This window comes from Mus musculus, chromosome 2 (assembly GCF_000001635.26).
Source record: "Mus musculus strain C57BL/6J chromosome 2, GRCm38.p6 C57BL/6J".
NCBI lineage: Eukaryota > Metazoa > Chordata > Mammalia > Rodentia > Muridae > Mus > Mus musculus.
In genome coordinates this window covers 142,239,140-142,256,333 of record NC_000068.7, presented here as the reverse complement: position 1 = coordinate 142,256,333, position 17,194 = coordinate 142,239,140, and the positions used below count along the sequence as shown (strand labels likewise).

Sequence of the window (17,194 nt, the reverse complement as noted above, 5' to 3'; positions counted from 1 at the left end):
TCGTCTCTTCTCCCAGGATTTGCTAGAGGTAAAAACAACACTGAAGTAAATAATATTCACTCTGGTGCTGGAAGCATTTCTCCTTTTGCTGGCCATCTCCAAAGATGCCAAACACGTTTTACTTCAATCTTCTTTCCGGCTCTGAATCAAGTGACATTCTCAGTGTAAGGAGCTTGGCTGATTTTCTATGCCTTTTATGTTTTCGTTAGATATGTGCTTTCAAAAATTTTATTTTCATTTATCTTGTATATGGTGGTCTAACACATCAATGCGTAATTTTTTTTTTTGTCCTGAATTCATTACGCTGATCAACTGTAGAACTCTGAAAAACATAACTAAATGGGCGGCTGCATTGGAGGCTGGCTACTTGCAACTAATTATTTTTTTGTCTTAAAATTTGTGAATTCATGGGCAGAGAAAATGTACTCCCAAGGGCAAGTAAAGGCCTGATTTTATAATTAATTTTGGGGAGATCTCCAAAAACACTTTTGTGAAAAGAGCAATGTAGATCATTACCTTATCTGAAGATACAGGAATGGAATATAAAATGTAGTTATATACAGAGGACTGAAAATAAGAAGCTAGCAATATGAAGTACAAATGATCATAAGGCCTTTTGTCCAGGAGCAGCAGCTAACTCCCTTCTGTGTGGACACAATATGTCTTGTTACTTGTTTGACCAAGGGGTTAAGGTAGAAATGATGTCTTGAGCCTTCTGAGCTGCCTCAGAGTGACAGTTCTTGCTTTCTCCTTTGGGAAAGGGAGCCATAACTGCAATGCAGTTCAGACTAGACTACCCTGGACAGAGAGGGCCATGGGACCAAGCTGTGAGGAAGCAAGACCCATTAGGGAGACAGTGTTGCATCTTCTAGTCCATCCCAGCTGCTTGTAGGATGCAGAGTTGCCACCTTAGCCAATGTCCCAGAGCAGAAAGACTGCCGTGCCCTCTCCATCCCTGGCCCACAAGTAGGCCTAAGTTACCAACACTTATGATCTTACTGTGTTTTCAGTGCCACCCCTTGGTGCTGCTCATTCTTTTCTGGTTTGGTTTGATTTGAGCTTTGAGACAGGGTTTCACTCTGTGTCCAGTCTGGCCTTGACCTTGCAGTTTTCACGATTGTATCTCCTGAGTGCTGGGAAGGTAGGCATGGGCTGTTTTGCTACCTGTTCTTCATGCAAAAGCAGACGTATGAGAATCCTCCCCGAGGGCGGGGAGGGGGGCTTGACTAGCAGAGATAAAACAACAACCCTAGAACTTGGAGAGACCCATTACCAAGATACTCTGAAAGCAATCCACCGGACAGCATCCACTGTGAACAAGACTGCAGTCAATTAATACCTGAGTATGTACAGGATCTACTCCGTTTGTTCAGCTTGCGGAGAACAGAGCAATTTTGAATATGAGAAGCTAGGGACTTCTCGGTGTGTCTTTAAATCCACTGCAGTAAGTGACATATTTAACAGCACCACACAGCACCTGCTGTTGAGAATCTTCATGAGGATGACAGCACTGATTTTTGTTCTTGGGAGGAAATAGCCATCACGGTTGTTCTTGTTCCCTTAATAAGGCCAAGCTGGTTCGAGAACACGTGCCAAAAATTTAGCCAATTATTTCTTCCCTTCCTCCCTACCAAATGGACTGAACAAGCAGGAGAAGATCTGCCAGCTTTCCTCGAACAGACAGACTTCATAATGTAGATTTCACAAAAGGTCTGAAGTCTGTAGGTGACAGGCTGCCTTTAAAATTAGTCTGGTTCCTATGTCCCTTCTAGTGTGACTACGACAGAGACAGAGAGGATCCTTAACTGGAGAATACAGTCAGAGAAGGAAACAAGTCTTAGGAATGTAAGGAACTGTTTCTGGCAGTTAAAAAGAAATTCACATTCAGATGCCCAGATGCAGTGCTCTTATACAGGGGTTTACTCAGCAGCTCACCCAGGATTTCCTCTGCCTTCCCATGCAGGTCATAGATCTCCCTAACAAACATCCCAGGGGCACGTTTTTCTTCCCTATTTTGAGTTTCAGCTGTAATTTTCTACGTGAGTATTTCTGCTCTTGGGAAGCCAGCTTAGGAATCACTTCGCATGTTTATCTTGGAAGAAAGGTATTCTAGAAGTAGGCTGGGTTTGCCACTTGAGTAGCATGCCCTCAGCTGTAAAGGTACGTTTTCAATTTCAGAGACAATTCACGCTCAAATCCAGCAGGGGGCGCCAATGCAGAAGACTTGCTCTCAAAGCCCACCGTGCACTCTTGGGCAATTAGATTAGCATGCATTTCACTGTCTTTTAGAAGGACATTCTGGCTGCGTTCTATCTTTCCATCCATTTTAAATGCTTCCACCGAGTGAGTTCTTACTGAAAAAGTGGGCCTCTGCCGGTGTATGCGTGGGGTGGAGGTGGAGGGAGAGGAAGACACCACACGGACTCTCATTACCCGGTTACCAATAAGTGTTTGGTAAGGAGCAGCTCAATCTGTCTATCTTCACAGGAAACATATAAAGAATAAAAAGTTAAGTGGGGTAGGGCATATAAACTTGTGGTTTCTAGAAGGGACTTTAAAAGGGTTACAATAAATGTGAAGCAATACCTACCTACAGGGAAGCACTGGGCTATTTTGTTAGCTGAAAAATAAATGTCCCACAGAAGCTAGAGTTTCCCAGCTACTGCACATGTAGGAACATCTATCCACTTGTGATAATACACTTCCATGGCTTTTGTGTAGTGTGTGATGTGGCGTTTTATTTTCCCACCCTAAAAAGCAGAATAACCAGCAAGAATTTTTCTGTTGTCTCCTTCCCGGTGTTTTTAGTATTATTTCTGACCATCTATCTTTTAAACCATATTTATTAAGCATGTGCTATTTGCAAGAACACATTCCATGAAGTTTACATGAATAATATGAGAGTTTTTGCCTGCAGAATAAATTCATTCTCAAAGAAGGGATCTGTCACCGCTGGGCTGTGACAGGAATTCTGTGCGTGTTTAATTCTCTATTGAGAGAGATGGCAAGGCGGAATCCCAGCATTATGGCCTGAAGGTGTTATCTTGATATTTTTACTTCTTTCCACAGCTATGCATAGAAACGGAAATAGGGAAGGGAAATCAATCAGGGTAAGTCCCTGGCTACTGCTGGGCCAGCGGGCTGACGTGTACTGATCGCTGGCACGCTGTTACCTTTTCTTACTCTGGTCTCCGGAATTTTAGACACAAGCAAATCAGTTCAGATACAGCAGTTCACAGATTAAATTCTTGGTCTACGGTATAACTGTTTGTCAGTGTCCTCCGTCGGAGAGTAGGAAGCTCACGTCCCTGACGTTGGACTTAGCTGCTTGACCTGGACAATTAAAGACAAGTGGATAAGACCAGCAGTACTTCAATGTGCTGCAGAGCTGGACATGTGTCTTGTGCTTCCACCGTCTGCCATGGGGAAGAAGACGCTTTGTCAGGTGCTGGTTGACGGAGGACAAGAAGTAGGTAGAACAGCCTTCGACCCAGAGTAGAGTGAGGACAAGATTAAGGAATTCACATCTCAAAATGGAACCACCTAGCCGATCCTAGCCAATCTAGTTGATCAGGTGACCAACCTACAACCTGCAGACTCAGGTTCCCATGAGCATGAGAAAAACCAAAACCAAAACCAAAAACCTTCTTGTAAGTAACTAGAAGTCAGGAGAACTTTTGGCATTATTATTGATGAAAGTAACTGATAATAGTTGAGTAATATATATGGTATGTTTTTCTGTTATTTCTTACTAAGTGTTGACACTTTTGTGTATATTGTAGGTACTTGTATATAGTCCTACTTGTATGCACAGGTGTGTGTGTGTGTGTGATATGTAGTAAATCTGTACATGGATGTGCAGATAAGGGTACCCATGAAGGTGGTCAGAGCTAGAAGAGGATTCCAGGCGTCCTGCTATATCACTCTTTGTCTTAGTCCCCTGATGTAATGTCTCTCACTGAATCTGCAGCTAGACTGGTAGTCAGCAAACTCCAATGATTCTCCTGTCCCTGACCCTGTACAGTCAGTGTGGCAATGTCCAGCTGTTTGCACAGGTGATGGAGATTTGAACTCAGACCCTCATGCCTATGCAGCAAGAGCACTTACCACTGCACCATCTTACCAGTCCCTACCCACCTTATTTACTGATTGATTGAGACAAGGTCTCTCATTCATCTGGAATGGCTGGCCACCAAGCCAATCCTCCTTAGGTGGAGTTACAGGCACCCAGTACTGCCCCTGGCATTTTTGCAAAGGAACCAAACTTGATTCCTAAGCTTGCAGGGCAGGCCCTTAACCAACAGAGTCCTAAGCTAGCTCTGTCTTATGTGGAAGGAGATCAGTCTTGCCTGAATTTGTTTTCTTCTCATCTATATATTCATTTCACACATTTCAAAATGGTCTAGAAACACACATTTGGAAATGAAATTTGATTACATAAGAGGGAAATGGTCCTGAAGATTGCCACTGACATTAGTATGATAATGTTTGTGCTTTGTTTAATTACATAGCTATGCGAGCAACAGCTAGCATGTGCTGGTTGCTGCCTACCTTCTATTCAGTTTGAAAATACTCTGTATAGACTATTAAGTGTAATTCTTCTAACAGCCTCAAGAAGCAGCTGTGACCACAGCACTTTGTGTAGTACTGCCACAGCTAACGAAGAGCTATTGCAAAGGGTCCCAAGATCAATCTTTTATTGCCTCCCTGGAAAGACAGCTAATATTTATTATCTAAATATGATGGTAAAATTCTGGGAAGACAAAATTTACAAAGTTATACTTTAAAATTTAAGCTGAGGGCAAAGCTGCTATCTCCTATGAATTCTCTGAATCAATAAAGAACTCAAAGACTCCAAACTTTTTGATACTTGAACCATGTGGGTCCAATACTACAATTCTAAAAAATTTTTAAAATACTTTATACATTCACATAGCATAATAATATAAATATTGACATTTTATAAAAAGACTTTTTTGTATTGAAATAATCTTAAACAGCAAGAATGAAAGGAGGGAGAATTTTTTGTTTTGTTTTTTGTTTTTTGTTTTAAGTCTGAAACACTGGAGAGTGAACTGCAGATATAACCATCCACTTATTTCTCCATCAGCTCTGGACATGTTGATGTGAGTTTCATACAAAAAAACCCCCAAACAAACAAACAAACAAACAAACAAACCAAAAACCAAAAACCATTCTCTTCCTGCCTCTTCCAGACTACAATATAACCACCAAGACCTGGAGATGCACACAGATGGCAATCCGCTCACCCAATCCATGGATCACACAGACATTATACCTACTTCCCAAGACATCCTTTGCAGCTGGCTAGGAGTACCTACAGCACATCGCTGTCATGTTTCTTTGATCTCTTCCCACCTCAGCTCAAGCCTGGTGCCCTGCATGTATTCTCTCCCCAGATGATCAATGAGAGTATCTACCATGGTCAGCTCTGTTCCATCTCTCTGGAATCCAAAGGCCGGGAGGAGTGAGGAAATTAGAGAGGGAAATTAGGGTGGGGGAGGGGGAGGAAACACTAATTCCAAACAGTTATAGTTTGGGTTCTGAGGGTGTCACCAGCTGCTTGATCTCTTGGTGAGAAGTTTCCAAGTTGGCTGACTCCTGTGAAAGGGAAACCTCACGCCTGTCTTTCAGGAAAGATAAATAGGCGTTCACCTGAGTGCTCTGCAGCTGTGTTTCCTGGCAGCTGCTGCCTGCTGGTGCCTCCTTTTTATCACCTATGTGCTTGGCTATCACACGCTCCAGTGAAGCCCCTGCAATATTCTACTCTCCTATTCTCCACTTTTACAGATACAGAAGTCGAGGTGGTGTAAATTAGGTACCTACCCTGATCTAGCAGAGTCCCCTTTAGAGCAGTTTTGATGCAGGTCAGATTACTACAAAGCACAGCTTTTCTCTTGCCAGAGTAGATTCTTGTGACCAATGTTCACCTGCTGAACAGTTGGTGCACAGCATCTGCATCCCCCAAAGGTTCACATGGTGATCCCCAATGAGGCGATGACACAGTGCACTCTTTTAAGAGGTAGAGCTGACTTGAAAGTGATAGGGATGCGGGGTATGGCAGAAGGGATCATGTATTCTTGAGGCTTCCTGACAGTTTCTACAAGACCTTGTCTCCCCGTTTGATCTCTTTCCCGTGCCATTTTGAAGGTCATAACCGGAGTACAAATAGAAATGCCCAACTTTGAACCATAGGCCTCAAACTGTGGGCTAACTAAACATTTTTTATTAATTACCCAACCTTAAGTGTTTTGTAACAACACTTTGTTATAGAGGACCTCTCCACCCCCTGCCTCAGCACCTAGTGTGGTACTTTAAATCAATTAGGAGCTCTGCACACACATGCCAAGGGATTAAGAGGGAAATGTCATGCTCTCCCCAGGGAGCAAACTCTTACTTGTGCTTGACGTATATTTTATTTCTTTAAGTTGGAAAAGTATGACGTCTACCCAAGAGCTGTTCTTAAACTGCATAAAGCTGTGGGTTATTTTTTTTTTTAATCCATATTTCTTCAGTATCAGATAATGGTTCCTACAAAGCCAATGGAATAAACCTTAAGGAGCAATGTAAGTTAGAATCTATCTACTTTTTACCCCCACTCTTGAACCAGCCTCCCTCCTCTTTCTCTCCAAGTCTACAGCAACAATGTCCCAAACATGCATTGTTGTTCCAGCTCTCATTTCCAAAGTCTGTTCTCAGCTTGGAAGCCAGTTGGCTTGAAAATGTGAGCTAGCTCACACAAAGTCTTTGCTGGCATATTGGATGGGTCACACGGCCCCCAATGGAGGAGCTAGAGAAATTACCCAAGGAGCTAAAGGGAACTGCAACCCTATAGGTGGAACAACAATATGAACTAACCAGTACCCGGGAGCTCTTGACTCTAGCTGCATATATATCAAAAGATGGCCTAGTGGGCCATCACTGCAAAGAGAGGCCCATTGGACTTGCAAACTTTATATGCCCCAGTACAGGGGAACGCCAGGGCCAAAAAGGGGGAGTGGGTGGGTAGGGGATTGGGGGGGTGGGTATGGGGGACCTTTGGGATAGCATTGAAAATGTAAACGAGGAAAATACCAATGTAAAAAAAAAGTGGAAAAAAAAAAAAAGAAAGGACTCTGTGGTGGGCCCCCAGGCTTCTCTGAACTCATTCTTTTCTGTTCTCCTGTTAGCCACTGAGAGAAGACTGGCACGTTTTAGGACAGACTACCATATTAATACACACTCACAGTGCCTTTTTCTTTATCTTTAAACTAAACTTTAATGGCGAAAGCTTAGCATGGCCAGAGGCATTACTACCACTGTAATCTTTTGAAGCGTGCTGTGCTTCCCGACCATGTGCTAAGCATGCTTCTGGATGGATCCACAACCTTTCCTTTTATAAAATTATGACCTTAAACTGAGCATGCTCAAAAAAGCACCTGTAGTTATGTGAATAAGAATGGCCCCCATAGGCTTCAGCATTTGAATGCTTCGATCACCAGGGAGTGGCACTATTTGAAAGAGCTAGAAAGATGTAGAGGTGTGGCTTTTTTGGAGGAAGTGTGTCACAGGGCGGTGGACTCTGAGATTTCAAATGTTCCTGCCAAGCCCACAGTTTCTCTTTCTGCCTACGGATCAGAATGTAGCCCTCAGCTACTCCAGCACCTGCCTGCATGCTGCAGAGCTCCCTACCATAATTATAATAAATGAAACCTCTGAAACTGTAAGCAAGCCCCCCAGAGACATGATTACTTTTACAAAAGCTGCTGTGGTCAGGAAATCTCTTCACAGTAACAGAACAGTGACTAAGACTATGCTCCTTAACTGAGAACGATCAAGAGTGGACCCATCTTTGCGGTGGAGCGGAGGTGCAGCACTTGGGGAGGCAGAGGCAGGAGGAGTTCAAGGCCACGATGGTCTACTACAGCCAGATCTACACACGCACACACACACACACACACACAACCTGTGTTGAAACAAACAGACAGACAAAAACAAATAAACAAATGGACCCACTCTATATAAATATGCATATTTTCCCTTTGAAAAAAAATGTCCCTTCCATTCAGTTGGTAGATGAGAGCACTGCTTTAGAAATAACTTACATGTTCTCCTACTTGCTGCCTGTTATAAATCTTTCTCTACACTTGGTTATGAGTATATTGGCTTTTCATTCACCAAGATGTGGGCCAATTGGGTTTCACTCCCTCTCACTTGCTCCCAGCCTTTCAGGCTGTGGCTGTTTCTCCAGGACTCTAGGACCTCTTCTTTCTACACCTTCCCTATCTGCCTAGCATCCTTCCTGGTTACTTCCAAGTCTTTGTTCAAGTGTCTCCCTTCAATTTTGTCTTTGCTGAATCAATCCTCCATATACACTCTCAGCTCCTCTCATACATGTACTGTCTCCTCCCTATTGTTTTTATTTATCATTGTTCATGCAGTTTATGCAGGTATTATGTTCATGTTTTTGTGTACCTGTCAGTGTTTGAAGGTCCCTTCCACCCAGGCAAAGATCTTTGTCCACTTCACTTCCTGATATCCAGGAGGGATGTAGAGTGAGAATGGGATATGTCTTCAGCAACTATTTATGACTGAATGAAATATGAAAACTGCCTTACCCGGCCTTGACAGGTTTGTGAACATGTCATAACAAGGAAAAATTACCCCCCTTTTAACTTCTTCAGATTAGTTCTCAAATTGGAGATGCATAAATCACGTGAGGAAGAATTTTCCAAGACAGTTGACCCAGATATATGAGAATGGGCCTCCATTTTAAGACACCTGCTGCTATTTTTCTCCTTACTAGAACAATGAACCACAGGAAAGAATGGTTTCCCCAGACCCGTGGCTACTTGTATGAACCTTGCTCTAATGTAGTTCTCTTGATTTATATGTAGAATTTCTTGACAAGATGGCAAGGCTCCCATAACGAGTGTGTGTGTGTGTGTGTGTGTGTGTGTGTGTGTGTGTGTGTGTGTGGTGGGGGTGCTAGGTTCCTGCTTTTCTGTCTGCCAGAAGCAGGTCTACCCTACCCTACACAAACAAAAAAGAGTCAGTGCAAAACTCATGGATTGGTCTTCAGTCACGAGGTGAGAAAACCTGTGAACCATGTCTCAGATACCACAGTGACCTCGAGAAAGAAGAGGAAAAACATGGAAAATACTATTTTTAAAGCATGTGTAGCTATCAAAGGAGACCTGAGTGTGACTTGGCCAACAAGAGGAAGTATAGGACATTATAGCATGCATCTATTCTTTCTATACATTTTGTATGATGGCAGAGAGCCAACGTCTAAGAATTCACCAAGTATCTGTAGAAGGATTGAACTTCCTGGCATTATAACATAAACAGTGTGACCTTAGCACACCCACTAGGCTGTGATGTACCTTGGTATAAAAATAGCAGATATCAAATACATTGGAGATCTATTTGCACTATCACATGAGAACCTAATAGCTTACATATGCTTCAGTATATGGCATGTCAATACACTTTAACTCTGATGGGGCTAGCTTTTAATAGGAGGATTTCTAGGTATTTTACAAATAGGATGTATCAGCAAAGCCTTCCCCAGGGGAGGCTGTGGAGCCTATAGAGACACACAGAATCCTGTACACAATCAAGACCTATTAAGGAATGATAATAAGAAGAAAATACTAAGGAGACATTTTTTTTTAAAGAAGCTAATGAATGGAAGGAAATTAAGCAACTTTCCCAAAGTCTCCCCACAACTTGATGGGGCAGCTAAGATCAGAGATCAAATTATGTTGACATAGATAGCCACTGTCGTAGGTGATTGATTTTGGAGAAACAACAATAAATTGCACCCATTCCTACAGATCTGCATAACCTGATCTCTTCTCCATAGCTGGGAAAGTTGTGACCAAAGTTAGTTTACCTTAATAGCATGTTAATGGAATTTTCTCCCCTCCTCCATTCCCCCTCTTCGTTGTAGTTTTCCATTAACTTCAAGCCACAAGATTAAATTTCCTTTTAAAACCTATAATTCTCTATATTGTCATTTCTGTTCCCCAATCAAGAAAACCAGTGTGCCTACACATTTTTTTTTTCAAACGGGCACACATTGTACTTCGTGCAGATGTTAAACTCAGAATTGGCAAAAGAAAGCAGGTTTTTTTAAACTTTCTCTGAAGAATGGGAAAAGACTGTCTTTAAATAGAACCATCATCCCATGAATAAATTCAAAAGCCGTTAGATATACTTGTCATCAATTAATGTTTTGTACCTACAAAGTTCAAGATGCTGGGGAAAGAATAAATTATTTTTTTTGGAAAACAAAATACTGCCCGGGAAAGGGGGTGGGGGCAAGGAAGGGCCTTCATTAGATATGTCTGTCTACCTATACAACATGGAAGCGAAGCTAGAAATTATTAAGAAAAATTATAAAACTTATTTCATCTACACATATCTAAATACATGCTGGGTGTTTGAGCTGAATAAGACTGCCCATAGGACAGTATTGTATCTCTCCTCAAGGTCTTGTCCCCATGGTCCCTTGGGGTATCACTGACAGAAGACTATATGCATGACAGCTAGTTTCCTTATGAGCCAACTCCAGAGGGAGTTTCTTTTGCATGGTGAATAGCCTAACTTATGCCCTGTCCAGTACAACTGAATACACACAAATCTAAGATTGTAGGCATTCCCCACGTTATCCTGAAGAGAATAAGCTTTCATTTTCAGACTAATAGAACTTTCTTTCAAAATAGTTGTCCCTTCCATGTTGAACCCCACTATTTTAGTTTGAAAATAAAACATTGTAAGGTAACTCTTTTTTCTTCAGTTGATGGAAATGTTGTATACAAATTGAATCTGGCCATTTAATAACAGTGTACCCTCACAGAATTTATAATCCTATAGACCTCACAACCACCCCAAGGTTGACTAACAGAAAAGCAATGTTTTATTTGTATATTTTTTTCACTTCTGAAAATCGTTGACTAATGGCTTGGTGTGACTAAATTTTTATCTGTGTCTGATATTGTATCAGGATAATTTTCAACACAACATTACCTTTACATCACATGAAATTTTGGTGGTCACAGTACCCACATGGGATTGGTACCATGACAACTTGAGTATCAAATTTCACAGATGCTTATATCTTCATATGTGTGTTTTTACATAACCGGATCAGCCATCCTGTATGGGTTCAACAACTCTCAATGACGTTACCACCCAATACAACATGAAGGCTATGTGAATTGTTGTACTGTTTAGTTTAGAGACTAATGATAACAAGGAAAGTGTCCAAATCTGTTCAGTAGAGATATCATTTCTCTCTTTAGTGGAATTTGAAGCTTCAGAACCTGGGGATATGGAAAGCATCTATAATTTGCAATCAGTGAAACTATACAGCTTTAGGCAGAAACAGCCAAAGCTGAGTTTGTGTATAATTAGGGCATAGGAATCGGTCTTTCCTTTAGGCTCACAATGTCTTTCAGTAGAAAACACTTAGAACTTACTGGATCTAGGCATGAGGTTCTCAAATATCACCCTGGCCCGGAAGCCTCGGGCAGGCATCTGACAGGGCACATTGCTCAATTCTGCTTTAGCAGCTCTAGGGGTGGGATCTGGACCTTTGAGCATCTAAATCTTCCCAGGCGATAGTCCAAGGTTGTTAGCGGTGGGGCACCACACCGTGAGAACCACTGGGTTTCTTGTATTTAACTAGTAAAAATAGAAGCTACGCTATGCTGCGGTTTTCATTCATCAAATATGGCCACAGGCAGCCAGCTCAAGTTCATGACTAGATTGCTCCCTCTTCACCTTCTGAAGCTTTGTAGCCATGAGTTGGGTAGTCACTTGAGAATATAGAATTATTTACTAGAAAAGGTTGTTTTCTAAAATAAGATTAATATGTAAAATTCCTCTTTTCCTCAAAATTTTGCTTAAAAAGTCTTAATTGTATTACTCTTGCTTGAGATATGTTTAAAACCTTTGAGCGAAACATCTCGGAGCTTCTGCTTTTCAGAGACTGTGTTGGGAATTCTGGACTCAAGACTGATCAGGGTAGAAAAACTCTTCCAGAAGCCTACTGAGGAGACACGTGAGTGGCCCAGAACCTCTGCTATGATTGCCAAACAGTATGCTGGATGAAGGAAGGATGGCAGTACATGCTCATCGGGTGAGCAGCCAGTTCCAGTCATGAGCAGCCAGTGAAACCTCAGTGGAGGTATTGGTTCACCCTGCAAAACCATTTGTCCTTGAGCAAAATTTCCTGAGCATCTAGTCTCTACCATAATGTCTCTGTTAACACTGTGACAGCCACTGGCCACACACAGCTATTTGACATTTGAAATGTGCTAGTCCAAACTGAGATGTCCTGTAAATATAAAATACACACCAGATACTGAGGACAATGTGTTGCAGTGACATTTTAGATGCACACATTTAGATGACATTTGAATTCTACAAAGTAGAAATGAATTTCAGTCAGGTGCCCTCAGACTTATAATCCTCCTGCCTGAGCCATCCCAAGGCTAGGATTAAGGAGGTATGTCTATGATTTCTTTAGTTTTTAAAATGGCTTTTCAAAACGTAAAAATGACATATGCATTTGTGAGTCACACTATATTTCCAGCTTTTAGAATTGCTTGAATTACAGCTGGTGAGGGGAGGAGCACAGAGCTGAGAGTCCAGATGGGTATTGTCTCTCAAGCTGTCTTTCCCTTGTTTCTCTCTTCTAATTTCTGTGGACACCAGTGACTTCTCGCTATGAAAGTGAGGCAGGAGGTTTTGTTCTGTTTTGTCCCTGAACTCTAAGGGAACCTCGTCTTCTTGCCGATCTTGAACTGGGGTATGGTAGCAATTCAATACCTATAGGCAGCCTAGTCTATGGGATAGTAGTAGTTCAGTGAAGAACCATAGCCAAGCATGCATGCACCTTGAAGATGCGTGCATGTTTTGTTCCAGTGTCTACCAGAGGACTGGGAGCCAGCTGTCCCCACAAGGTCTTTGCACCTATTTTGTATTCCTTTCCTTCCCCAATCTCAATGCACTCTCTCCCTCCTGGAGCATCCTGGGATCAGTGCTTGTCTCTGAATTCTAGCCTGAGAGTGTGCTTTAGGTAGATCTGATCAAAGGACCTTTTAAACTGACTAACTACACAAACACACTAGTCCCAATCATGCTAAGTGCTGATGACGAGAAATGAAGACTGCTAATTGACTCTTTGCAAGATCATCTGAGGGCTTCCCCAGAGACGTGGTGTTTAAGCTGAGGATCCTAAAACTGATCAGTAAAACTTAATAAGACCAAAAGGGACGGATCATGATCCAGGTGGAGTAAAGAACACCTGAGAGAGGCTTCATATGGGAATACTTTGACATTTTTGAAGATTTGAGAGGAGTCTGTGGGGTTGGGATACAGATAGCAAGTGCCACACAGGGCCCTAAGTGAGAGAGATTCAGACTAGAGGAGGAAGGTCGTGGGGGGTGGACAGAGGGAGTATTCCATGGCTGTAGGGAACAAAACCTTAAGATCATATATGCTTGCAGATGGACAGAAATTCAGCACAGTTGGAAGACGGACCACAGAGGACGTGAATCAGGCAGGAGTAAGGTCAGGTGAATAAGTTGCCATTTAGATGGAACTTCACATCCTTTGGTGGGAGGGTAGCAAGGAGCAAGGGAAGGATTCTCTTTCACAGGATAGCTATGCAGAGTATGCATTGAACAAGGTGGGGAGAAAAGGCAGCTGACTACAGCTCCACTGGATTTGATTAAAATCTGTCAGAGGAGAGGTGACAGAGAGATATTCCAGGGACAGAATCAGTAGCTTTGGTAAGCACTTAAATGAAATACGCAAGAGAGATGATAACAACGTCTATGGGAAAATTCTCCCTCAACAGTTGTTACAACTTTATCATACAGCTGTAACTGTTTTGTTTTACTGGTGGGGAAGTAACATTGCCAGTTCAGCAGCAGATCAGGTCTTCCACAGCAAGCATGGAGTAGACACTGTTGCATGCTCTGATTGATCACCATATTATATCACTTTGCATTCTACCCCAGCAGTAGCCTGAGAAACCAGAGGCAGGGTGCTTGAAAACAAAAGGGTGACAGATTGGTTAACATAACCATGAAATAACTCATAGGTATATTTTAGTAGGAAGAGTGAATAGATGCCAAGAAAGAAAACTTAGTAAGGAGCTAAGGAGAAGATGGGGGGTTGGGGGTGGAGTCATGTGTTAAATGTTAAAGCACTCGTGGTGTAAGCATGAGGATTTGAGCTTGGAAACCAAGCACCTTCATAGTAAAAAGCTGGGTGTGGTTGTGCATCTCTGTAATCCCTGGGTTGAGAGGCAGAGATGGGAGAGCCTTTACGGCGTCAATGGTCAGTCAATCTAGTCAGTCTGCAAGCTATACCTTCAGTTAGAGATGTTGTCTCACAAGGTAAGGAGAAGAATGGGAGAAGAGGTGCCTCTATCTGTACGTACATGTGTCTCCATGTATATGTACACGTGTACATGTGTCTCCATGTGTATGTATATGTGTACATGTGCCTCCATCTGTATGTACATGTATACATGTGTCTCCATGTGTATGTACATGTGTACATGTGCCTCCATCTGTATGCACATGTGTATATGTGCCTCCATGTATATGTACGTGTATATATGTACCCCTACCACATCTATACACACATACATATCACACACACACTAAAAATAAGTAATGTGACACTTGACATACAATCTTTAACCAAGTGAAGCATGCAGGCGACAGTCATTTTTGTATGGTTCTGCTACTTGCAGATATTCCTTGTTAGATTTCTATTTTTTCCTTTGGTGACCTTGTCAGAGTTGTACATTTTGACTGATGGTTTGAGACAGTTGGTTCCAATATCTGTTCTCTTTCTGTCGCAAATAGGAATATATCCTATTGTTATCCCCTGGGCTCTGCCTCAGCAAAACGGACAACAGAATACATTCTGTGATTTTTTTTCAGGGCGATTACGACTCTCTTCCACATCTCTAAGGCCTCACAATTTTTTCCCTATCAAGCTGTCTTTAAAAATCAGCTGTCATTTTGGTTTAGTATAAATTACGTTCATTTATTAATAAATCTGTCAACTCTCCCAAGACTACTGATAACACTAATTATCCAGTCTTTTTATATAATAATAATAATAATAATAATAATAATATACAAAGTAGGGATTTCTAGGATTACCTCATCTTGAATTTGATAAAAATTCCCATTGTGAGCCAGGCAGTGGTGGCCCATGCCTTTAATTCCAGCACTTGGGAGGCAGAGGCAGGTGGATTTCTGAGTTTGAGATCAGCCTGGTCTACAGAGTGAGTTCTAGGACAGCCATAATTCCCGTTATGAATATATTCCAAATAGAATTTTACTGGAGTCTTATTTTAGACTTATTTTGGATTCCGTTTTTTCTATTTGTTATTCCCAATACTTTATTATTCTTTTCCCAATACTCTGTCTCTTTTCCTCATGTGAGGGTAGTACCTGCTTTAATGAATCTTCTCTAGAATATAGCAATACACACAGACACACAGGCATAGGTATACATCCATATATACACATATGCATGTCTACACACACACACACACACACACACACACACATTAGCGCTGAAGATTGTATGCAAGGTCTCATACCTTTAATGTGGGTGCTCTACCACTGGGCTTTTCTGGTAGCCCCACTTACTACATTCTAAACAGCAATTTGTCAACAGACTCAAGAACTAGGGGAAAAAATGGTTGAGGGTAGCCAATGATGCTAAATCACAACAAATATCAGAAACCACAGCAAAAGATAAACAACATCTGCCTCTTCTCTCCTGGTGGTAGAGTGGGCCACTGCCAGTATGGGCAGTGCTATAGCCATGAAATGACATATGAATCTCTATCTCAGGAATATTCTGGCATGTTCTTTGTTCTTGCTGCCAAATTGGTCAATTTACAGAAGTCTGCCCTTATCAGATGCACTCTTTTTGGATAACTTCGAAGGAATTCCAGCTGTCTCCTCTCCACAGAAATATGTTTGGTGGAAAAAATGAAAAAAAAAGTATCAGATTGGCTTGTGATCAATGAAAACCATCCCAGCAAGTGCTGACACTCATTGAAATGGCGATCAGTTGCTTTGTGGGTCAATTCCCTCTCATGGGTCTTGGGGAAAATTGCTAAATGCATGGGGTTCTTTTGTCCTTGTGGGTACAGAAATAGCACCAACAAGAAAAACTCAACAGCCCTAAAGCCACCCTCTGAGGAAGGAAGGATTTTAGGATTTTCTGTCTTCTTAATAGTTAGCTTATGAGATTAAATCATCTCTCCCCATTCTCATTGCTACTCTCAGACAATTCCTGCCTTGATAGTACCCGTAATCCATTATATGGCCCTCCCAGAAGATCTGTAAACATCAAAATGGGCTTGGGTTTTAATCTCTGTGCAACATATAAGAGGTTGTTGTAGAAACTGCAAGCCACAATTGCAAGGAATGTTGTCCTATAACGGCTGATGTCAATCAAAACAAATCAAGATGGAGGGAGAGACCTTTCCCATCACATGACAAGCATTCAAACATATGCATATGTTTGTTGGGCAGTTTTAATCAATGGTGAGGGTATATCTTCTCAACACCAGGCTAAGAGAGGTAGGATCAGGATCATTAGCAAGAACAAACAATTACAGGAAGAAATGGTACATGTTCTAGATGAAAGATGACCCTTTAAAGTTTATCTCATTAAAGCTAGCTAAATTATGCTTTTGGTCAGTTTTAATTATAACTAATAATATAATAATTATAACCTCGAGTCCTATATAGAAAATGTTAAGAGGGTTAAATAAAGACTGAAGAGTGGAGCTATTAGGATGAGGAAACAAATATGCTCCTCATTTATTTACCCTTTAAATTATTCATAGATAGACACACACTCCCCCTCCCACCCTGTGATTGTTTGAATTGGCCAGTCCTTGCATAGTGTATACGAAGTGATTCAGGTTATCAAATATGAACTGCTTTGGACTTGGAAATCCAATTGGAATGTGTTACTACTAAACTAGTCTGTCAAGCATTAGTTTCCATGCACTGCTTTGAGTTTCTTTCAACTTTATCTCTTCCTTACCTCTTCCAGCATGCCAACATTAATCAGATATGCATATCAGCATGGCTACTTTTGTAGACACCTGGGGTACATGATAAACTTTTTC

At 41.6% G+C, this 17,194-nt stretch overlaps 1 protein-coding gene across 12 annotated transcripts in view; it reads right to left on the bottom strand.

Moving 5' to 3' along the window:
* The window catches only part of Macrod2 (mono-ADP ribosylhydrolase 2), a 1,997,664-nt gene that overhangs the window by 136,633 nt on the left and 1,843,837 nt on the right, over positions 1 to 17,194 (bottom strand). The window lies entirely within an intron of this gene.